Source organism: Thunnus maccoyii, chromosome 6, assembly GCF_910596095.1.
Source record: "Thunnus maccoyii chromosome 6, fThuMac1.1, whole genome shotgun sequence".
NCBI classification, from domain to species: Eukaryota; Metazoa; Chordata; class Actinopteri; order Scombriformes; family Scombridae; genus Thunnus; species Thunnus maccoyii.
This window is the reverse complement of record NC_056538.1, coordinates 15406565-15431559: the sequence shown is the minus strand read 5'-3', so window position 1 is coordinate 15431559 and position 24995 is coordinate 15406565. Positions and strand designations below refer to the sequence as shown.

At 39.1% G+C, this 24995-nt stretch overlaps 1 long non-coding RNA gene across 1 annotated transcript in view; it reads right to left on the bottom strand.

Annotated features, from left to right (window-relative positions):
- LOC121899562 overlaps nucleotides 1-22886 on the bottom strand; it is a 31955-nt gene extending 9069 nt beyond the window's left edge. The window contains exon 1 of the long non-coding RNA XR_006096752.1: nucleotides 22848-22886. This is a non-coding gene — a long non-coding RNA (uncharacterized LOC121899562). The remainder of the gene's footprint in view (nucleotides 1-22847) is intronic.
- Nucleotides 22887-24995: the final 2109 nt, after the last annotated feature.

Sequence of the window (24995 nt, the reverse complement as noted above, 5' to 3'; positions counted from 1 at the left end):
ATGATTCTTGCAACTTGCCTTTATCTAACAGAGCTACGGAGAGACTAGATGAAGCCAGTCAAACTGCCTGCCCAGACTATTAATATCATTCAGTGGTACATGAATAGGCAAAAGAGGCATCTTGAACAGACAGCATATGGAAGGAGATCACTTAGCATTTAAGCAGCATTCTCCTTGAGAACTGTGCAATGATTTAGGCAAATGGGTTTTTTTTGTTTTTATTTAATTAAATTCTTTTTAATTTTATTTAAAACTGATTACAAAAAAGCACATTGCAAGCAACCAATATCATGGGCTCACCCTCACAAAGCAGTGATCTACAGTCTTTATGAATGCAGGCCAAGGTTAGCCTTAGCGTCATGTTCTTATTACTAGACTCTTTGTGTCAAATGCATGAGGTGTACTGTGACGGCCACAGTCACACATGGTAATATTCACTCAATTTACACTCTCCCACCTCATTTGTTTGCTTTCCTACACAGGTTTATTTCATTTGCACCTGAACAACAAGTTTGATTGATCTGAGATATTCAATCACACGTTTAGCCTTACATTTCTGTAGCATACATTTTAACACTATAGGATTACACATGTTCTGTTAGATTAATCATGTGTTTCTTTGTTTTTGAATTACAGTGGTTGTTGGGGCATGTCCTTTCTGGTGGAGAAAAAGGTGTGGCTGAAGTTTGTGAAATCTTAAATGCTAAAGACAGCTCCCCAGGCCAAACCATGTGCTGCCATGTCATGGGGGGTTTAATTAGTTTTGCTTTGTATTTAGCTGTAGTTAGTGTCCATATTGTCTACCCCCTTGTATGCTATGTAGGGAAGTAGGGAAGTAGTAGGGAATAGGGAATCGATTGATGAACCTGAGAGGACGCTGTGGATGACACCGGGAGATCTGAGGTGAGGGGTCTCTTTGGCTGGCATGGGGAAACCCGACAGAACGGTGAGAACTACGGCGGGTAGGCACAGCTATATCGTAAATGGTCCTCAGTGGGGAGATTCAGAGGGAATCATGAGTCAGGATAGTATGGAAATTAATCAGGAGAATGAACGAATAAGTAGGAACAGGAGCGAGAAAAATCAGGAAAGTGATGAGTAGCTCTGAAGGAAGAAGTGGTGAAACGGGGGTCGACAAAAATGAATTTAAGGTAATACCCAGATTTAACGAAGAGAGTTCATACTATGAGCTCAGTGAAGTTAACTACGATATTAAAAAAAAATCAAGCTGGTGAGATAAAATGGCCAAAGTTTTGAGAGATGGGAATCAGTTAAACATATGTGGAAATGAAGAGCAGAGAGGAAGGGCATGTAGGATGAGTGATGCAGGAAAGCGTAAAGTGATAAGTGCAAGCCGTGTGGAGAAAGGAAGCAGATGGAATAAAAGTGATTTGGGGAACACCAGTTGAGGTCACCATGGATGAAGTGAAGACAAATCTGAAAAGTGGGAGACTGAAGGATGCAAGGATGACATGTCTTCAGAGAAGCAATGAGGAAAGACAGCGAAAGTATATTGTTAGAATTTGAGAAAGAAATTCTCCCAAAGAAAGTTGTACTAGGATACATGACCTACTCTGTGAGGGAAACCCATAACCATAAAAAAAAAACCCATAAGATGTTTTAACTGTCAAAGATTTGGACATATTGCTCTGACATGTAAAGGAAGAAGAAGGTGCGCTAGATGTGGGGAGCACCATGAGTATGAGCACTGCGGGAAAGGGATGCAACCAAAATGTTGTAATTACGGAGGCAACCATAGTGTCGCATATGGAGGATGTGAAGTAATGGAAAGGGAAGTAGAGATTCAACAGGTCAAGGTACAAAAGACCACATATGCAAAAGCTGTCAAGATGGTGAGCCAGAGGAGAGGGAGAGATACAGGAAGCACAAATGAAAGGCACTTTAACAAACAGCAGGAACAGCCAAAAGAGAGTAAAGTGTAGATTGATTTAAAGAGATTAGTCACTTTCATAGCAGGAGTCACAAATGACTGCAATGGAAATAAAATCAAAAACAGAAAGAATACAAATAATAGTTAAAGCGGCAGCAAATCATCTGAACATTAAATAACATGGGAGGAGGTGAGAAATGATCTCAGTGCTCAGGCAAGCCAAGAGTCATTATGGGTTGGTTAGCAATATTATGGTTCTTCTGTTACAATGGAATGCAAGAAGCTTGGTGGCAAAAGGACAAGAGCTTTAAAATGTAACTACAATGGTAGTTGTTTGTGTGCAAGAAAAATTATTGAAACCAAATCTGGATTTTAGAATCTTTAAATATATTGCTGTTACGTGTGATAGGGAGGAGGGGGTAAGTGTGCTACATTTACCAAGGAGAATATGCCATTCAGAGTTATCTGTAAGGGTAAAGAGGAAGACTATATAGTTGTAAAAATAGGGACAAATGAAGGACAGTTCACCATCATAAATTATTATAACCCATGCAGATATCAACAAATTAAGGCAGATTCAAGGACAGACTAGAAGTTGTATCTTTTGGTGTGGGGATTTCAATTCACATAGCATGTTATTGGAAATTGGTAACTTGGACAAGGATAGATGTGCACACAGGTAACACTTCAGCACTAGATTTTACACTGGTATCAAGAGAGGTGGCAGGGTTATGTGAGTGGGAATTATGTGAAGACTCTACAGTCTGTAGTGATCATTACCCAATATTTAGTAAAACACATGTAGACAGGGAAATAAGGGTAGAGGAAAGAGAATCAAAGTGGATATTTAGTAAAGCAAAATGGGATCGATTTGAGTATTTGTGTGAGCTGGAAGGTAGGGAAATAGACCTAAAACTAGAGAGGCATATCCAGGTGTTTTACAAAGACAAGAGTGTACAAGTGGTGCGATGGATGCACGTTTTACAATACAAGAAATGAGGAGAAAAGGAAAAGACCAAATTTAAGTTCAGACAGAAATCAAACTTCCCATCCCCTGAAGTCAGCAACCTGGGTGTCATCCTGGACTCTACCCTCTCCTTCTAGTCACACATCAAATCCGTCACCAAATCCACCTTTTTCCACCTCAAGAACATCTCCCGACTCCGGCTGTCACTCTGCAACACTGTTGCTCACACTTTGATCCATAGCTTCATTTCAAATCGTCTGGACTACTGCAATGGAGTCCTGTTCGGGGTTCCCAGTAAAACCCTGGACAGGCTCCAATATGTCCAAAACTCTGCTGCCAGGGTTCTTACCCACACCAAACCCTGGCAGCACATCACCCCCACTCTCATTCACCTACACTGGCTCCCTGTGAAACACCGCATCTCCTACAAACTCCTCCTCCTCACCTACAAATCCCTCCACTCCCTGGCCCCCCAGTACCTTTCTGACCTCCTCCACTGACCCACACTTTCCCGAAGCCTGCGGTCCTCAGACTCACGACTGCTCTCCGTCCCCCACACCTGCCAAAGCACTTCTGGAGACAGAGCTTTCAGCGTGGCAGCCCCCACCCTCTGGAGCTCTCTCCCTTACGAAATACGCTATGCTCCTACCCTGGACTCATTCCAATCAGCCCTCAAAACCTACCTGTTTACTCAGGCTTTTGGCCCACAGTTAACCTGTTGACCTCTCAGTTGTTTATTATTTAAGTTTGGCTTAGTTTTCTTTTTTCTCTTCCGGCGGTATATAAATCTAATTTATCATTATTATTATCATTATTATTATTATTTTAGGGATATATAATCAAGTATGGGAAGAAAGAAGATTACCTACCAGTTGGAAAGATTAAGTTGTTATACCGATAATAAAACCGGGAAAGGAGTCCAACAAGTCCAACAAGTCCACCAATTACATTTGCTTTACATGTTGGGAAAATAATGGAAAGGATGATTACAGAGAGCATGACATGCTATACAGAAAGAGGATTATTTTCCCCTTGCCTGAGTGGATTTAGGAAAGGGCGGGGAAAAATAGATCCCGTAATTTGTTTGGAGACAGATATTAGAAAAGCCCAAATTAATAAAGAATCCATAATGGCAGTGTTCTTTGATGTAGAGAAAGCTTATGATATGGTATGGAAAGAGGGATTAATGATTAAATTAGATAAAATGGGAGTAACAAGAAGAACTTTTAATTGGATTAAAACATTTTTTTATTTGATAGATCTGCTCAGATTAAGATCGGAACAGCATTATCTACTAGATGTAAGGTAGATAATACAACTCCTCAGCGCAGTGTGATCAGCTCAATACTTGTTTTAAAAAATTATGATTAATGATGTGTCTGACATAAGTTGTGGTACTGGAAAGTCATTATTTGATGATGACGGGACCTTATGGAAAAGGGGGAAGAATTTAACACTAATTCAAGGGAAGATACAACAAGCAGTTAGGGTGGTTGAGAAATGGTCATACTTATAGGGATTTATGTTTTCAGTAGAAAAGACAAATGTAGTGGTATTTACTAGTAGGAAGAAGATAAGAGAGGCTGGTGTAAAGATATATGGGAAACAGATAGAGCAGTAAGCACTCGATTTCTGGGAGTTTTATTTGATACAAAGTTGACCTGAAGTGATCATATAAATAAGATGGATAGAAAATGCAATATGGTTCCAAATGTAATGAGACGTCTGACAGGGTCTGAAGGGAGAGCATGTAGAAGTACTTTGAGGATTATTTATGTTGCTTTAATAAGATCAGTGATTGATTATGGAAGTGTGGTGTACAGGTCAGCAGCAAAAACATTACTAAAGAAGCTGGAAGTGATACAAACTCTGGCACTGAGATTATGCGCTGGGGCTACTGAGACTTCTCCAGCTATAGCAATCCAAGTAGAGATGGGAGAAATATCATTGAATCTAAAATAAAAGCAGCTATAATGGTGAATTACTGGACAAGTCTACTGGGGCACAAGGAAGACGACCATCCAACTGTAAAGGCCCTTAGACCATGCTGGGAAAGTGGGAAAGCAAAGGGAGAATGTTTCCTTTGGGCGGCAAGTAAAATGGCAAAAGAAATGGGATTACAAGATAAGATACAGTTCCACAGCATCTTACCCAGTGACTCTGACTCTATGGTTATTCTCCCCTGTGTCCTTAGATTTGGATATTCAAGAGAAAATAAATAATAGATAGATAAAGGAAAAGGAAATTGGGCAGATATAGTTAATGAAAGACTAAGAACAATACATAAAACATGTATTTCAATATATACAGATGGATCAAAGGAGCCTAATAATGGAAATAGTGGCTTTGGTTTTGTTGTCCCAGATTTAAATATAAACATTAGGAAAGAACACCAGATCACTTAATAGTATATACTGTTGAGATGTTAGCTATTTTAATGACATTTCAGTGAATAGTGCAAAATAAGCTAAACAAGGTCATATTATGCTCAGATTCATTATCAATGCTGGTATCACTGCAGTCAATGTAGTCCCAAAACAGACCAGATATACTCTATGAAATATATGAAACAATATTCAGACAACAGAAATAGCAGTCAGGTTTATGTGAATCCCAGCTCATAGGGGTGTCGTGGGGAATGACATGGCAGACTTACTGGCTAAACAAGCTCTGAAACAGGATAGAATTATGGAGGTAGCTTTCAGTAAAGCTGAGGCTAAAGCAGTAATACAGAGGAATATTGTGACTGCCTGGCAAAAGCATTGAGATGAAGGAAACAAAGGGCGTCATCTATGTGAAATAAAGCAAAAAGTGGGAGGAATAAAAACAATAGGAAAAAAATCCAGAGAGCAAACAATCATATCAAGGCTGAGGTTAGGACACACAGAGTTAATGCACTTAACATCCATCAGGTCTATGTGAACGTGGATTAGAGGAAGAAACGGTTGTACATGTTATCTGTCACTGCCAGAAACACATAGGGAAAAGCTAAAGAAGGAACTAAAGGAATGTGGGGTGGGAGTATTGAATCTTAAGAATGTATTTAGCATTGAGAAAGGAAAATATAAAGCCTGGTTTGAGTTTTAGGGTTATGAAGAGAATTTGTTTTTGTTTTGTTTTTTCCCTCCTAGTCCTAATGGAAACAAGGGACTCTGTCCCGCACTCCAGCATAGTAGGTGGTGGTAATCAACCCAATCTCCAGAACAAAACGTTGGCATTTAACGTTTCTGCAAACCACAGAAACGTTGAATATCTATGTTTCAATAATTCATAGCTGTAATACATTGCATATTAACATTTCAACAAAACGTATCATCTCAACATTTCTACAAAACGTAGCATATTAACATTTCTATCCACTGAATAATGATGTTTTATGGTGTGACAAAGCCGTGGTTAAGGTCTGGTTGGGTTTGGGCACAAAGACCACTTGGTTAGGGGTAGGGAGAGATCATGGTTTGGGTTAAAATAAAATAAAAAATAAAATAAATGTCCCAATGTCTCACTAAAAACACCCAGTTTTCTTGACAGCAAAACGGCTGCAAATGTCCTGACATCTCGCTAAAAACAACCACTCGCTTTCATCGGTTGAAACGGGAAGCAGGCATTGGTTTCAAGGTGGTCTCAAACCGTGCTCTGCTGATTTCCAACTTTCTACCAAGAACCTTCCTAACTATCCACCAACCCCTCCTCTCATAATAGGAAAATCAGCTCATACAGATTACATGTGAACTACGTCACTTTACAAATGTTGAGATGATACGTATTTTGGAAATGTTGATATGATACGTTTTGTTGAAATGTTAATATGCTATGTATTACACGTGTTGAAACGTAGATATTCAATGTTTCTGTGGTTTGCAGAAACGTACAATGCTGAAGTTTTATTCTGGCGACCAGGCTGCGGTAATGCACCTTAAACGTTAGTTACCACCCGCTGTTAAACAAAAGAAGAAGAAGAAGAAGTGGAAGAAGAAGAAGAAGAAGAAGAATGTGTTTGTTCAGTTCACATCTTATTTAGTTGTTATTATATGAAGTATAGTTATATTTCTATAAGCCTTGCTATCATATTCTTGGTTTGTATTGTTTTTTTCATTTATGGGTTAAAAAAATGATCTACAACTCTTGTTTCCCCATTGTCTCACTGCTTGGTCCCTGACATGTACAAAAGCATAAATTTGTGTCTACCAAACAATTATTTTGTGGAAAACCTTAATATATTGATTAAAGCCCACCCACACAGGTGTTTTCAGTTACATTAGCTGTTTACATTCTCAGAACTGTGTTGGTGTTTATAGACTGTGATTGATTGATAACTCCCTGACTGTACTGTTACTTTTGTTGCACCTGTTAGGGTTGGGAAATGTCTTTCTTATGAGTATGTTTAGTACATGGAATTTTGTGACCTCATCGATTCTTAGTGAACAGTAGATGCACCAAACATAAACAGAGTTTTAATCAGTCAAATTAGTCAAAATAAGCTAAAACATTTGTGAGGTTGTGTGGGATATTTGAAGTGAAATGTTTCTAATGTAGCATCATTAAAAAACAATAAAAATGTATGTAACTTGAGCAAAATCCTGCTTTGTTTATTCTCGTCTTCCTTTCTTTTTGTTGTTTTTAATGAATCATTTGAAAAAAATGTTTGTAATTCAGAATGGTTTACAGTCCTGCTCCATCCACTCTGAGAGAGGCATCTCTAATTGCCCTAGTTTAATTTATTCTTTCCTTCATCCCTCCTTCTTTCTTTCACTCACTCCATCCCCTCTCACCTTCTGTCCCTCTCTTTCTCTAGGGGCTGTGAGGGCAATTAGGTTGTTTTACTGCTGCTCTAGTTTTACTGGCTGGGGAGCAACGCTATAAACAGTAATTAACACACACACACACACACACACAGTTCGCTCATAAAGGTACTCTCATTAATAAAAAGTACAATGAAACACCTGATATTAGTAATGTTACCCCTCCACCACACACACACACATAGTAATAAATTAGTGTATAATTAAAAGCATGAATTAAAAACATATCTTAATGTCAAGAAGTGTTGTTAAAAGCTTCTGTGACTCAAGCTCATTGAACAGCCTGGCAGCATTACAGAAACATTCCCTTCTCAAGTTTTTAAGCAATCCTCGCCCTTCTAATAAGAGAAGGCCACAAGTCAGAGTGTGAGCTCATGGCTGCATTAGCTGAATACACACACACACACACACACACACGCGCGCGCACGCACACGCGCACACACACACAGAGTACTGCTTGAAAGTATGTGAGCCTCTTGAGCATCTTGGAGTTTTCTGTTGTTTTACCATTATTTCTTTATTTAATCAGAACCAGTATTTTTATATGAAATAACAGGTGTATGTTTAAACGCGGAGCTTCATTGCTCAAAACGAGCAGGTAAATACATTCATGTGGGACAAAATTGGTGGCCAAATTCACCAATGAAATGGACCAATGAAATGAGAGATCTTTAGGGAAGAAATTGGGCAGCACTGATTAAAAACAGAGATCAAACAAGGTCAGTTTAGTCTTACCAAAGTGAACCCATACAGGTCAATCATGCATAGAGTAAAAGAAATCTCAGGGGACCTCAGGAAGAGGGTAGTGACAGAACATTTGTCTGGAGAAAGTTATAATTTCATTTCAAAAAAGTTTGAGCTCCATAGGTCCACTGTGAGGCAGATCATCTACAAATGGAGAGCACTGAAAATGACTGCAGCTCTGCCTAGAAGTGGACAACCATCTAAAATATCTGCAAGAAATATGATAATTCAGGTAAAAGCCAACCGACACATAACATCTAGAGATTTGCAGACTTCTCTTGCTGCATCTGGGACACATGTGCATGCTTCCACAATAAGAAGAAAACTCAATCAACATGGCTTACATGGGAGGGTTGTTAGGAAGAAGCCAGAACAAATCTGCCCGTCTCAACCTTGCCAGAGAGCACCTGGAGAAACCTGAAGCTTCCTGGAAGTCCATTCTGTGGACAGATGAGTCCAAAATTGAACTGTTTGGTCACAACCAAAACCGCCATGTTTGGCAAAAAGTCAACACCGCATACCACCAAAAGAACCTTCTCCCAACAGTGAAGCATGGTGGTGGGAACGTTAAGATCTGGACTTGCTTTTCTTCCTCGGGACCTGGACAACTCCACATAGTCCAGAAAATCATGAATTCAGAGGAATATTGTAAAATCCTGGAAAATAACCTAAAGCCATCAGTTGTGAAGTTAAAGCTTGGCCGAAAATGGATCATGCAACATGATAATGATCTGAAGCATTCCAGCAAAAAGACCAAGGAATGGCTGACGTAGAAGGAGATTTGTGTTCTGGATAGGCCCAGTCAAAGTCCAGACCTGGATTCGATTGAAATGCTGTGGCGGGGCCTTAAGCGGGCAGTTCGTGCCAGACGCCCATCCAACCTCACTCAACTGGCTGCGTTCTGCGAGGAGGAGTGGGCAAAAATCCCCCAAAGTAGATGTGAGACTGATTAGTCATTACAGAAACCGCTTGGTTAAGGTTATTGCTGCGAAAGGAGATGCAATACCCTATTAACTGAAGGGGTTCACATATTTTTGCACGCATGAAATCTGAATTTTTGTTAAATAAACAATGGAAATATATCTTTTTTTTTTGTTTGAGTCCATTATTTGGAATATCAGTATTCTGAATTGGGGTATAGATTAACATTTTATATGGTTATTTTAATGTTTTTCTTCCAAAAATATTGACTATCTCTAGGGTTCACAAACTTTCAAGCAGCACTGTAGGTAGGTTTTCCAAGCATCATGGACAGCTTGCCACAGTTCTTCTGTGGATTTAGTCTCAGTTGCTTCTGTCTCTTCGTGTAATCCCAGACTGACTCCATGATGTTGAGATCAGGGCTCTGTGGGGGCCAAACCATCTGTTGCAGGACTCCTTGTTCTTCTTGTCACCGAAGATGACTAGCTGTATGTTTGGCCTGACCAATCAGATACCTCCTTGCTGGTATTGCGTAATGGATAAGAATCTAAACATCTACAGTGCCTAAAACACTTGCACAATACTGTATATTGGTGTGTACGCACAGACAAAAATGCACACATGGTTTCTCTCTCTAAATATATATTTTACATATATCTAAAAACACACTTTTACATCACAGCTATTAATGCACATGTTTCATTCTCTTGCACACAGGACAGGCTTTGTGAGCAATAAAGTTCAGTACAGTTTAGCCTGTTGGGCTTAAATAATGAGTAACAGGCCTATCAGGATGCTTCAAGCTATTCCTAATGCAGCAGCTAATTAACATTAGCCATATCAGCAGTGGAGAGCTGTGCCACTAGCAATTCAACACAAGTGGTGAGGAAGCAAAGCAAAGACACACCTGTGTATCAGCGAGTCTGTATATGTGTGTGTGTGTGTGTGTGGGTTTGATTGGCAGGTACAGTATTGATCCACTAAGGTGTCTCAGAATGATGACTGGTGCACTGCACACCATCATGCAGTATAGATGAACGTGTGCTCAGAGACAGATGCATGTAGACACATCTGCAGCTAAAAGCAGAGCCTGTCGACACACAGCAGAACATTCTCTGTCTCTCACAAAGAGACACGCGCACAAAGACCTTCACAAGACAAAATGAAACTAAAGAGAATTAAAGAGAGATTCGGTCCACAGGCTCTTTCCATAGACATGAATTTCAACCACGAGTCTTTTCATTTCTGTAACTGCAGGAGAATGCTATGATGATTAATGTCTTTGTCTGATAAAGCTAAAAAGAAAGCCTTGACTGTTTTGTTGTTCCTAAAGTAACAGTGACCTTCCTGAAGAATGGAGGGCTAAAAATTGACATTCACAGACAGTGTGTCACGTCACATTCTTAGTCTCCTTCATAAGAAGCAACTCTGCAGTATTTGCTAAAGAGATATGTATGTGTGCACATGTGTGTGAGTATTTTTGGTATCATTAGTGACATTTGTATTTGAATATTTATGAACTCTGTGTGCATCTTTGCAAACTTTTTTTTAAAAATGCATGCCGGATTTCAAGGATGACAACTTGAAAGTGTAAAATTTAAATATTTGTGTGTTTTGGTGTGTGTGTGTGTGTGTATTGAGAGAGACAGACAGACTGACTGAGGCTGAAGGTAAGTGTTTGATAGAGGCAGTGTTGTAGCTGATGGATAGATAGAGATGAAGAGACAGAGAGAGCATTTGTTTCGTCTTTGTGAACTGTAGCTTAATGAGCTTCTTCAGCTAATCTTCCTCTGCTGCTGCTCCAAAACCTGCTTTTACTTGACTATATACACACACACACACACACACACACACACACACACAATACACTCAAAATGGGAAAGAAATTTGCCACCACGTGAAAACGATGATGGCAATTTCAACAGAATTTTTTGAAATAATTGCATGAAGGAGGGTTTGAAAAGACTTTTTGGGACAAACACACATACATGGGTAGGATGTGTATTGTTTACAACACACAAAGTATGAGCCAATAAGCGGTGTAGAGGAGAAGGAAAGTGAGATCGGCCTTCTAAGCTTCTCATGACGAGATCGCTGTAGAGTTGCAGACCTGTGTGTGTCAAGTTTGATAAAGCCAGTTTTGCTCCTCTTATTGTGCTCTGGCAAGGTCATGGATGAATTTATGACATATGTCATTTAAAAGCTGCACAATAGATGTTTGACAGCTGTCTCCATCACTGAGACATCACAACAGGAACCCTTTCTAAGTGACCGGATGAATGCTTGCGATTTTCAAACTTCACAAACATGGAAGCTCCTCTGGAAAGACCCCCCGTTACTCTGAAACAGTATTCATTGGAACTATTTTCATATACAGGAAACAGATATTAATATAATGAATAACAGACACTGATACATGAAATAGATTCCCTTTGTGTCTATTGTGTCCGGGTGGTGGCAGTAATCTTAGCACCTGAGCAAATGAAGCCAACGCGATCTGCATGAATAGATAGCTCTGGAGGCAATTGAGACAGACCCTTTAAATCTTATAAACCAATCTTGCGAGGTGGAGTCTGGCACCACCGCTCTACCAAGAAAAAGAGATTATTCGATTGTGGGAAAGACAATTTGTTTGTGTTGTTACCGACTACATATGTCCATTTATATGTGTGTGTCTACATGTGTTTCCTGACGGTAATTTTTCTGCAAATTGGACGGCATACCTTGGAAACAGAGAGATTGGAGTCATTTAGCAGAGGAACAGAGTCATTTCACTGCCATTTTCACCATATTGTTAGACTTTGTAGCTCTAAACAGACTCCACTATTTCACTGAGTCTGTTTTGACAGCAGAAACATATCAGTATACTACCTAACAGTGCTCATCAAAGGGACGTTGAATTTGAATAAGTACAAAAGTACACAAACATACAAATACACAAAGTAGCCATGCTTCTCAATAATACGCTGTGCCAGGCTTCAAGGCTGTATGAGAGATGCAAGGAAAGAACAGCCCTGAAGAGAATTGCTTAAGTTTGAACAGCACTGTGTAGCTGGAATTAATATCTGGGTCTGTGTGTGTGTGTTTGTGTGTGTGTAAACAGGATTTATCCACCCCTGCTCTAGTAATAGCTGCTCTTTTATTGGCTTCAGAGGGCATATCAGCAGGCAGACACTGGGGCGTGCACGTACACAGACATAATATACCACACAAGTGCACGCAGATGCACACCTACACATATTACACAAACCAGAGGCCAGACAGACGCTCTCTCTCTCTCTCTCCGACTCAAATTAACGCATCACTAACCTAATCTGCGGGACCACTTAATCAGCTGCAAATGAACAGACAGAGAGAAAAGAGAGGAGGGAAAGGAGAAAGGTGTAATATGGCGCTGCGGGGAACGAAGGATAATTTGTCCAGTCAACAATCATGAACGGGAAAATACACTCACTACAATCATGGAAAAGTTAACTTGCTGTCCAAGAATATCCCACAGTTTTTCTTCACACGCTCGGTTCAAAGAGTTTAGCGGAGAAGACAATCATGTTATACTTATTAAGTATAAATCATGTGGAAGAAAACGAACCATGGCCAGCAAAGATGAGACAAAGAGTGTGTTATTATTGGCATCACCAGGCCATCAATTAATGAGAAAACTATGAGACTGATGTTTCTTCTCTATTTTTCTAAATGCCAGCCGCTCACTCAGTGTGAATCACAGTATGTGTAATGATAAACAGAAGCACAGATTTAGCATTTGAAGGTGTGCGTAGGCGTTTGCAGGGAACAGCAGGAAAGGTTTGTAGATGAGAAACTGATTGAAATGAGAAAAGTGAGAAGTGCAACTCAAGTAAACTTGAGAAAAAGTAAGTGTTGGAGAGGTGAGGAGGGGAGGGGTTCACGAATGATAAACTCAATCTGAGAACATTCGCATATTTTACTCGAGCGTTTCCCTGCTCGGCTTCGTATAACAAAGTTTGCAGTTGTTTCACACACCAGAAAGTCACAACATGATTATGCTCAAAATATAACGTATCCGCAAAGTGCATGTCATGATCAGGTCTGGCTTTGTTGTTTATTGCAGAAAGCACAGCTGTTGCAGTTGTATACCACAGTAACTGCCTGCTGGGCAAGAAACAGGAAAGGACAAATTCATGTTTATTCACGCCACCATTAAGAGAAATAACACACACAAATAATGTGCGTGAATTTAATGTGTTTGCATGTGCACTGAATACATATACACACAGAAAGCGCTTAATATGCTTAAGGCATAAAATTTGGCCCATATGAACGCTAAGATACATGCACTCTGCTGGAAAACTGGAAGATAACAAGAGTTTGATGACCAATGCAGGATGTTATAATGCTCGCTCCCTCACACACATACACAAACACACACAAACATATCCCTCCCAGGAGAGCTATGTTTATATTCTGTCCTATGCTGGGTAGAAGCCGCACACATTTCATCTAATCTAAATAAGGTTTTATCACTAATCTGCAGTAGCTGCAGTCGAAATGCAGAATTAGATTGGATAGAGAGTGAACTTTCTTGTCGGATGTGATAATCTCGTGTGGTACAAGTTGGATTAAATGTATTTTTGAGTTTGGCTAACTGCACATTGGGAATGTGAAATTGACTATATTATAAGGTTTTTTTTCTTTGTTGTTTTTTGCTGTACGGCAATATGACTCAACATCTGTACAGTAGGTATCTGATATTCTTTTCAAATTTAGAAATTAAACCAAACCATGCTGTTCACACTTTGGGTTAGATATCAGTTTAAATGAGGAGTTTATCACAGTTGTGATTGGCCTTGTTCTTCCCACGCACCACTTAAAGACCACTTTCCGTGAGTCATAATTCCCTCTTTTTACTACTGGCTTTTTACCCGATTAATTGGGATTACTTTAAGCCTTTACTTGAAGATGATACTGTAACAAGAATAACTGTTGTCGTTATTGTGCTTGTCAATCTGCTATATTGATGCTCAAAAAGCCTTTACTCAGCTTAAACTAGATCATTTAGACTTTGTAATATATCCTCTAAAGCCCCAATATGACCCAACAGCTGTGTCAGGAGAGTTCTAATGGGTTTGATCTGTGTGTTACAGAAATAGCTGTGAATCAAAAACCGTGGTTGACAATGATTGAAATATTTGTATTTGTATAAATGATTAAGATGGTATGATGTTTATAAAGACGGGGGATAGATTTACACTTAAATGAAACACCTGAACACATTATATCACCAACCAATATTACCAACACCCTCTGATATTCACAACCGCAGCACACCACCAACACCGCGACAACAACAACAACAACAGGAGGTAAGGGCAGCTCAAATATTAATTACTTGACATTACTCTTGCTCTCCTATAAGAATAGTAACATAATTCCTTCCCCAGAGCCAGTGTTTGACAAAGTGTATGTGTGTATTAATATTTCAAAACAATACAATCACATTTCCAATGCGCTGATTTACATTTGTTAGGTGCCAGCATATGTTCACAAAAGAGTTCGCTCACATAAAACAAGGCAAACATAAAACAATGAAATGGCATTTCTGAATAAATAGCATTGCCCTTACGTGGTCATGGGTGTGCATGGGTGGCTGTGTGTATGTACGTGGGGTTCCTTTTGTGCATGTACACCATTAGCAGGGTAGAGAGTGGCCTTCCTAATCTGCCTACTCCTAATTAAAAGCCTGTGACTAAATGGACCAGCACTGGTGCTGTCTGCTGGGGAAATTAAAAAACGAGAGATGATTAGAGGACAGGGGAAAGAAGGAGGTGGCGAAGCACCGAGGAGTGGAGGGACGAAGGATGAAAGGCATTGAGGATGGAGTGTAACAATGGGAGGGGAGGGAGAGGGAGGTAAACGATGATGAGAGGTAGCAGGTGTGAGAGAGAGAGGGAGTAGAAGCAGATAGGAAGAGGCATGAGGGGACAAAAGAAGGAAGAGGAAACAGATGAATAGAGGAGGGAAGGGTAGAGCGAAAAGGATGATGTTGAAAGAGTTGTGGGGTTAGGTAACAGAATAAAGGAAAAATCAATATATGGAAAGAGGAAGAATGAAGAGTCGAATCAAGGAAAAGGTGGAAAAGTCAGACAGTGAGTCAACAAGATTACAGCCACGCTTGCAGCTCTGTGAGGCTGTACTGCAGAGCTTTAAGATAAATGCCAACACAGAATGACAATGCTAACATGCTGATGTTTAGCAGGTAAGAATTAACAATTACCTTGGTTTAGCCTGCTAGCAAATTTCATGACAATCTATTGGATAGTTGTCAAGATATTTCACTGGGAACCACATGGCAACTTCATGGTGAGGCATGAGCATGGCAATCCAATCTACAATATTGAAATATGTTGAGTTTAAACCAAAGTGATGGATCAACACCGGCGTTGCCATCCCAATAAACGGCTGCATTTATATAGCACTTTTATCCAAAGTGCTATTTCTAGTTATTACACCGCTAGTTTAGCTAAAAAATATCAAGTGCTTCATCAGTCAGTGGAGGAGACATTGGTGATAATATAGACAAACGCAAAAGTTTTCTGACTTTTTCAGATATGTGAACTCTTGAAGAGAGAGAAGACTGTGAGACAAAAAAAGGTAAAATGTTGCAGAATCTTATTGTCATTTTAATAACTACCTCCACAACTAAAACAGACTGATAAGTAGATGATTGAAGTATTCGAATTTTGATTGGATCAAATACTGCAGAGAAGTTTTGCCCTGCAGCATATAAATCTAAATTCTGGAGGATGCTGTCTTATGCCCCACTAAGCTTTGCAGGCATGAAAAACACGGATAGAGTGGATAAGAAAAAAAAAAGAGGGGTGGGGGGTGGAAAGACAGGGGTGGAAGAAAACAGAGTAAGAGGAAAGAGACAGAGATGAAAAGACAGAATAGATAAAGACAAAGTGTGCATGCAAGACAAGACAAGAGTGTTTGATCATCTCAGCTGAATCAGCGGTATACTTTGGCTGAATGTAGATAGACTTGACTTTGCATTTCATTTATATGTATCGCTCCCTCCTTTTCTCTCTCACTCAGACACAACTTGTCTTTTTCCACTTCTCCTTCTGTCTGTAAATGCCTTTCTCTCTCTCTCTCTCTCTCTCTCCGCTACTAACACATGCCCATCTTCTCCCTTTTGTCAATGAAAACCACCCAGATGTGGTTACTTACTCCCCTTAGTATGAAAATGTGCCAAAAAGTCTTTACCCTCGAGGCCTTGACTGTAAGAATAAGAAAATATACTGTAAAATGTTATACACACTAAGTGAATGTAAGTGGGTTCTTTTATTCAGAGTGCCTGAAGGCGCAGTGAGTGAAATAGCGGTAACAGCCTGACACTAGCATTCAAACTGGCGAGCAATACATCTCTTTTAGCTGAATGTGACTTGCTTGTAAGAAGGATTTCACCATCTTTATTTACAGTATGTATTTATTTTGTGTCAATCATATTGCTCTACAAGCCGGAGGGGAATGAATAATTAGTTGCTGAATAATTGGAATATGAACACTAGCAGTTGTTGCCCAGTTAGTTTGTCTCCGAGGTGGCACAAAGCAAAACAATATCAATCTTTCCCATTATTCAGCAACAGTACGGGTATGGGCCAAGGGAAAAAAAAGTCATTGATATTACTCTCAATTTCCAGGAAATGACAGTATTCTACATAAAGTACATCCATCCATTTCTTACACCCTGTGTGTACAGTATGTGTCTTGAGAAAAATGGAAAAATTAACTTTTTATGCCCCCCAAGAAATTTGTCTTTCATAAAACTGGAATGCAACAATTAAAGTATCCATTATTAAATAACACTAAAAGTATTACATAAATTCTACTTGACATCCAAAGTACCAGCTGCTGTACTAATTGAGAGAATGACTGTATGTTTTGCTTCATCAAAAATCTGGCTCAATTAAAAGATAGTTCTTGTGTTCCTCTGCAGAAAAATCAGATTGTCTGACTCACTAGTAACTCATTATCTCTGAAATAAATGCAAATCATTTTCCAGATACAACATTTTTTTAGGGTGAATTCAGCATTTGGCACTGCTGCCTTAGAGAGACACAGACCCTAGTTTGATTCCTTGGTCTGTCCGTGTGGAGTTTCTCCCTCACTGCTTCCTCATTGTATAGAGACATGTGTTACACGTCGGGTGGATAAGAGACTATAAATTACAGTGTGAGTATACACTATAAGTGCTTACTAACTTGTCCAAGATGTTTCCCCAACAGTATCATGTGAGACAAAGTGAGACTGTCCTTCCCCAAAAAATGAGAGCATCTGTTGTTTCAGCAAATACCCCAAAATGACACACTGTATGTTTGTGTTCACAAAGCCCTCTGGTGAGTGACAAAGTCCTCGTAATAAGGAGGGTGGGGTGGATGGATGGGCCAACAAAATGTCATCTTGTAACACTGCAAAGGAGAACGCTGTTTGTTTTGTGTTTCCTATCAACAGTCAACACTGGTTTCTTTTAACCATGCCTGCAGCCACACACTGACCTTAAACAAGTGTTTATTATTGTAACCAGGATGACGAAGGTCCCCTAACTCTAATGAAGCAGTGATTTAAATCCAAATCATGATGTTCCCCAAACTTTAACTAAATAGTGATTTAATGCAAACTGTGATCTTTCCCTGACCCCAACCAAGTTGATTTTGTGCCTAAACACAACCAAACTTTAAACAAACAAAAAATAAAAGTGTTTTCAGATCATAAAATGCTTTTATTATTGTAATGGGAATTGTAATCCTGTTGTCAATGATATATCTTGTTGTGTGAGTCAGAGGACTTGTTGGGGGAAAAAAAATGATTACTAAACATCCATGGCTCAGTGTGTGGTGCTCTAATTGTGCACTGTGTAACTGACATTTTTTGAACAAGAAAGAGGGATGTGCAAATTCAAAAACCTCATTCACAATCATCAAATGTATACTTGCAATAATGGTGGGCGTAATGTAGTTAAAACCATTGAAGACATAGGGAAAAGCAGGACATAATATATCACTCTGTTCATTATCAACTTACTTTTGCATGGTTGCATTTGTCCAGATTTAATCCGTTTTAAGGGTGGTGATGTGTGTGTTGTGTGTGTAAGCACTGACTGAAACTTTTATAATCAAGACAGTTTCACATTCTGAGAGAAACTGAAACACTTTCTTGATGGTGAACCCCAGAAATTACCATATTAATTCCCAAACACAGTTCAATGTCAGCCTTCACCTGCAGTTTTCAACTAGAAGTTGTTAATGTATAACGAGAGGTTATCTAACCATTTACTGCATATAACCATGAGCGCTGGCCGGAAGTTCTCTATCAATTTGGGTAGCGGTGACCTAAATGTGAGAGAAGAAGGCTTTTTGAGAAGAGGATCATCCGTTTGATCCCATGAATTGGCAAAAACAAGCACAGACAAAACAAGGCACTTAAACCCAAACCGCCTCAATGGAGCAGCTCAGAGGTCAATATTAAGTCCCTGTTGATGCTGAATATACAAAATGTAAGTTTATCAATGTGAAGAAGGGCAGAAAAGACTTTCCCTTGATGAATAAAGTTTAGAAGAAATATTAAACTAAATGCAAAATAGGTCGCTGGCTGTTTCCACAGAGCCCCAAAAGAGGAAAAAATGATTCAAAGGAGTTATTTTATTTAGAGTTTCATCACTCTTCTATCTATTAAGCTCAAAAATCTTCTGTGAAATTCAACATTCAGCAGTAATTAAATTCAACAATCAGGTATTCAGTTGCTTATAATATTCAAATCATTATGCTATTATTTGCTTCCATAATGATGCTCATTTAAACTCACCAGAGAACCCCCTCTTCATAACCCATTATTTTACAGGACCTTGATTTCCCAGTAATTTCTTAGGAGGTTTCCTGAAAAGGACAATGTAATTTAATAGGCTACTAATCATAGAGACGGTAGACATTTCTTTGACAGAAAAGCTCCATTTAAACCTGGGTAAATATTCATTATTATGCATTTTGTTATTCACAACTAAATTGTTCATATATGTGGACAAAAAGTCCCAAACTGCATTTCCTTTCTAGGAAAGTCTTGGAAATGAAGGACCTGCTGTATGTGTTGTGTCTGCACTGTGTGAATAAATTGTATTGTGACAGGAAGAGTGATACCAGGTTGAAGACACTGCCTGAAGGTGACTCAAAGGACTGACTGACTGAAAGGTTTGGGAATAAAAAAATAAGCAAACAAACAAAAGAATAGAATCACTTTTCACAAGCAGTGGTGCATTTCCATGAAGAGAAAAGCTATATGGTTATTTGGAATCAGAGGAAAACCAATCAGCTTTGTCTGGATTTTGGGAATCTATACATCAGGAAATCCTAGACACCATATAATCCTGACTTCAAGCTCCCTCTGACGCATTTACAGTTAACAAAACTGTACACAGCTCTATAGATCTAGATATAAAAGAGAGAAGTGGAAAATGAGTCCTTGTATGAATGCATGTCCTTGTCTGAGCCAGCTCAGTGTGTGTGTGTGTGCATGTGAGCATCAGGCTATCCTGTCACGTAACATGCTAAATATCTCTGCAGACCGCCACCAGTGAAGCACAGGGATTAATGGGCCATTTGAGACTACTTGACATTTCTGACGCCTATGTCTTCTGCAGGGAATGAGAAACACAAACCTGCCCACACACACACACACACCCAAACACACCCACACCACACAAACAGGCAAACAGCACAAAAATCCTCATAAATATGCTTGCATAATGTGCTGCAGGTGTGTAAACATAAAAATATCTTAGACATTTTTGCAAACCCAAGATGTTTTCGCAATCTCAATACATATTCTACTGTGTCAATTCCCCACCCACACCCCCCCTTCCACACACACACACACACACACACACACACACACAGACACACACACCCGACCCATACACATTGTAGGAAAATACAATAATAGAGCAGAGACGGAACATGTGTAAATAAAGATGGTGGATGGTGGACAGTGGACCAATTATTCAACCTTCCAGCAACTTACTCTTATAGTTGCATAGACACACACACACACACACACACACACACTTGCACATAGTGTCCCATTTATTAATAAACTGTAGAAGTGAGCCAGTCTATCAGTTATAATGTCAACATCAGTTAGACACTCTTTCTATCCAGCTAAATTATGCACAGTGTGTGCACTTTATAAATCATGATGATACACTGGCAGAGTTAGAACAGACAAGTTAAACTTGTAATGGAACAAAACCTAAAGGATCATTCATACACATACATTCTTCAGCTTCATTCTTCAACTTCTCCTGGCATGCAAAATGGCTGGCCATTTATCTTTGCCATGACTCTTTAATCTGACTAGAATTTAACCTCAAGATCCTTTAAGCATTTAAAATACATATAATCTAAATAATGGGTCCTGTGACTAAGATAGTTTCAGCTTCAGAGCATCTATCAAAAGAGGGAAGAGAGGTCACTTAAACAGAGCTGTATCCTAGGCAAGTGGAACCCCTTTTTAGCAAAGGTTGCATTGCATTTTCATCATTTTTGGCCATAGCCTCTGGTGCCCCATAAATCAGTGCAAGTGGCGACATACAAGGGGGAAATATATGCAATAAAACTCAAATTTGGAAAGAAAAAGCAGATTCTCCCTTTTCAATATGTGCTGGCATTATCTTAGCTGTCATAGAAACATCTTTTGTGTGTTTTCCATAATCTCCTACACTGTAAAATATTAAGCTGTTTCAACTTTGAAATGTAAGATATTCTTGCTGCCTTGAAAGTGTAAATTAACTGAACTGAAGTTTAATAATTAGTTTGAAGTCATCTCATGAGTTTTGAAAATGTTAAACCCATGGTGTTAAATTAACTCAACTAAAGATCAGTTCAATTAACTTAAAGGACCAGTGTGTAGGATTTAGTGGCATCTAGCGGTGAGGTTGCACATCCCCTCATCTTCCCCTTCCAAGTGTGTAGGAGAACTCACGAAAAATGCAAAAGGCCCTCTCTAGGGGCCAGTGTTTGGTTTGTCCATTCCGGGGCTACTGTAGAAACATGGTGGTGCAACATAGCAGACCCACTACCTATGCAGATATAAAGGGCTCATCCTAAGCTAACGAAAACACAACAATTCATATTTTCACTACTACTACTATTTACACTCATGAAAACATACTTATGAATATTTTACTCCATTTTCGCCAATATTTCTGCCAATAGATGCCCTAAATCTTACACACTGTTCCTTTAATGTATTAAGTCGAACCTACAAATGTTCAGTCATACTGAGAAACATCAGTCACATTTGATTTCTGTTTATGTTTTCTGAAGTCTTTTTTCTTATGAAGTCAGTTCTTTATCTGTCACAAAAAACTTACAGCCGTGGCTGCTGTAACATTCACTGAAGACAACATGTGACACTGCTCTCAGTGATCTTGTTAAAGTATACAGGGGACTGAATTTGATACTAATCTTCATCATGGTTAGTGCTCCTTTTATCATTGTTTGCATTCATCTATATATATATAAGTGGTGGCTGGTGACTCAAAAAACTGGGGAGGACAGGAGGAAAACCAACATGGAATCTTACAACAAACCGCATCAAACTATATCATTGTCCACCAACTGATGAAATCGGAGGGGTGGGGGGCAATTTTATATGCCAATTAAACAATTTTCTTTCAAAAACAAAAACCCCTGAGTGATGAAAAGGCTGCTTCTTTAATGACATTTAGCATATACATATTGTTTCTAACCAAAGAAGTGCTCATTTTAGGCGTGTAGTGGTTCAGGATATGTCATTTTACCAACAAATGAAATTCAAATTTATAGTATTGTTCTATTTTGACAACAGATTTATGTTCTCATTAAAAACAGACAACATATCACATGTTTTACACGTGTTTCCTATCTATTTTCTTAGTATACAGAAATATATAAAGTAGCACAAAGCTTATAATCTGATACAGGTTCAGATCAGTGCTGAATACTAGAAAGACTGAACACTAAAGACATTCACAGATCTAAAAGTGTAGGTTCACATCAGAAAGTATTAATGCATGTATTAAATACATGACTTACACACTCTTATCTACATGCACAACATATAAAATATTGTCTACAAAACTGACATGTTAACATTTGTTATTCTACTTACTTTAAGCTTATTACTCAATATACGACTCAACTTAAAAACCAACAATGAAGAAATAGTCACAAGCAAGCAGCCAGACCTCCTGCACACTCATTAACTAATCACACAACATCAAGAGGTGACTGAGCAACCACTCAATTAAAAACAGGATCAATTCCAAATGAATGAGTCCAGACAGCTCACTGTAACTTCAACAAGTAAACTACCCACTGCACATTATATGATCTCTGCTGCATTCTTGTTAAGGAGATAAATTCACACAACAGCCACAGAGAGAGACATTTAACCATCAGAGATGAAATTAGCAACCAAAGAGACAGAGAGAAAGAAGCTGTATCTGACTCACGTTATCTGACGTCTTCTTCTTTCTTTCATGGAGATGAAGTATCCTTGTCATAACGTCCATTTGTGGCTGTTGGTCATCTTGTTTGTTAGGAAACAGAACTTTGTGGCTGCTGGTTAACCAGTCTGATATCATTAGCAACAATGACAAAAAAGCTAACTCTCCTAGTTGATTCTCCAGTTGCTTCTCTCTCCAGCCGTTCACAGGTGGCGTCCTGCTGCTGCCGCGCTGCACAATCCAGATCAAAGACTGTAAAAAATATGGACATTGTCACCGTGACATTACCCATTGATTTCTGAACTGCCGTTTTGAAGCCTCGAGTGTAGCGATTTGACCCTCGCCATCTTGGATTTGGCCGTCGCCATGTTTGATTTTTGGAGCCAGAAGTCACTATATTTGGACGAGAGGGTGGCGCTGACCATATCATTAACTGCTAGCTTGGTTAGCACGATGCATTTACAAGCCAGGGTTAACAGTGATAATGCTAATGCTAATTTTCGCTAGAGAAAAACAGGCCTAAAACCGTTAAAACAAAATATACTCACCGGAAAAACTGAGCATCCGACTCACTGATGGGTCTTTTATTATAACCAAACGCTGAACAAGACTTTTTTAGGCGACCACAATGTTACAATTAACTTTAGTGAACTGAAAACACACTGTGAAATAGCAGCAGCTACACCCATAAGCAATGGTTACGTTACGTAAGCAACGTTGTGGCTGAGGTGGTGACTTGTCAATTACAACGTAGCCACGCCCAAAAGCATACCCTGCTTTAACGTCTATTTTACTCTAAATGGGACCATAATTTACAAAATGAACACCATGCTGTATTGAACTAGCAATTGAGACCATAAACTCATTAGGAAACAGTTTACAGTGGTAATAAATCAAGTGAGAAGTAGGGTCATTTTCTCATAGACTTCCATACAATCGGACTTCTTTTTGCAGCCAGTGGAGTCGCCCCCTAATGGCTATTAGATAGAATACAGGTTTTTGGCACTTTCGCATTGGCTTCATTTTTCAGCCCCACAGGTTTCCACTTGGTCCAGATCCATTCTCCAGTTAGCTTAACAACAGTCCTTAACAGTCCCTCCATGGATGTATAAAGAGTCCTTCAGAGCTGCTACAACAAGCCAGCTGTTGTGTTGGCTAACGGAAGCAGCTGTCTACTGCTCCGTAAAAGAAGTGAAACATAATTTATCTTTATCTTACTGGTCTTCTTCTCTTACCAGTTTGTCACACTCACCTATGTTATAGACAGAGCTGGCTCTGGTTACAGTGGTAGAGAACTGAAGATGAAATCCGGAAACTATCATTGGACCAACACGATGTCAATATTGTATTCTGGTTGTTGATTGGTTAGGGAGGGCGTCCTCCCTTGGAGCGTCATTTTACGTGTCTTGGCCAATCATAGATTAGCATGAAAAAAAAGTGAAGTACATTAAATTGATGTAGGAGATCCCGCCCTGTGGAAGACAGCAGGAGCCCATCCTCCACTGCCCCCCACCACCACTTCACACACACTGCCCTTTCTCCTCTTGCCCTGTAGGTGTCACTGTTGAAGCATTTTAATGAGAATTTCAATTATGGATTTTTTCCAAAGAAGAGAGAAAAATATTTTATAAATAAGACCGAGATTTGGTAATGGTTTATTTCAACCCAATATTCTTTTTTAATATTTTGATCTCCCTCTTGCCTCTTAAAAAATAGAGGAGGAGCAACGTCCTCTGCCTCTATGGACCATCCTCCACTGATCTATATATATTTTTGTACAAACAAAGGTTCCATCATGTACTGGACTGGTACTGTATGTTTATGTCTCTGGACAGTTTTAACTTTCAAACAATGCATGCTGCATGCTGGGAAGTCTGCTAATATATTGATCATGTTTCTCTCATCACTTCATATCAAAAGACTTCAAGTAAAAGCTGAAAAAAAAAAAAAACTCTATTAACTCCAGCATCAATGGTTGAAAATCACAACAGATTTTTTTTTTTTTTTTGCAGGATTTATCCCATTTTGAAATGATTTGACAAAAATTAATTTAGAAAGATTTTGTCATATGTTCCCCTCTGATTATATATTATATATATATCCTTTAATATATTTTTTTCTGCTGTCCTCTTAAAATGATAGAGGATGGCTGGT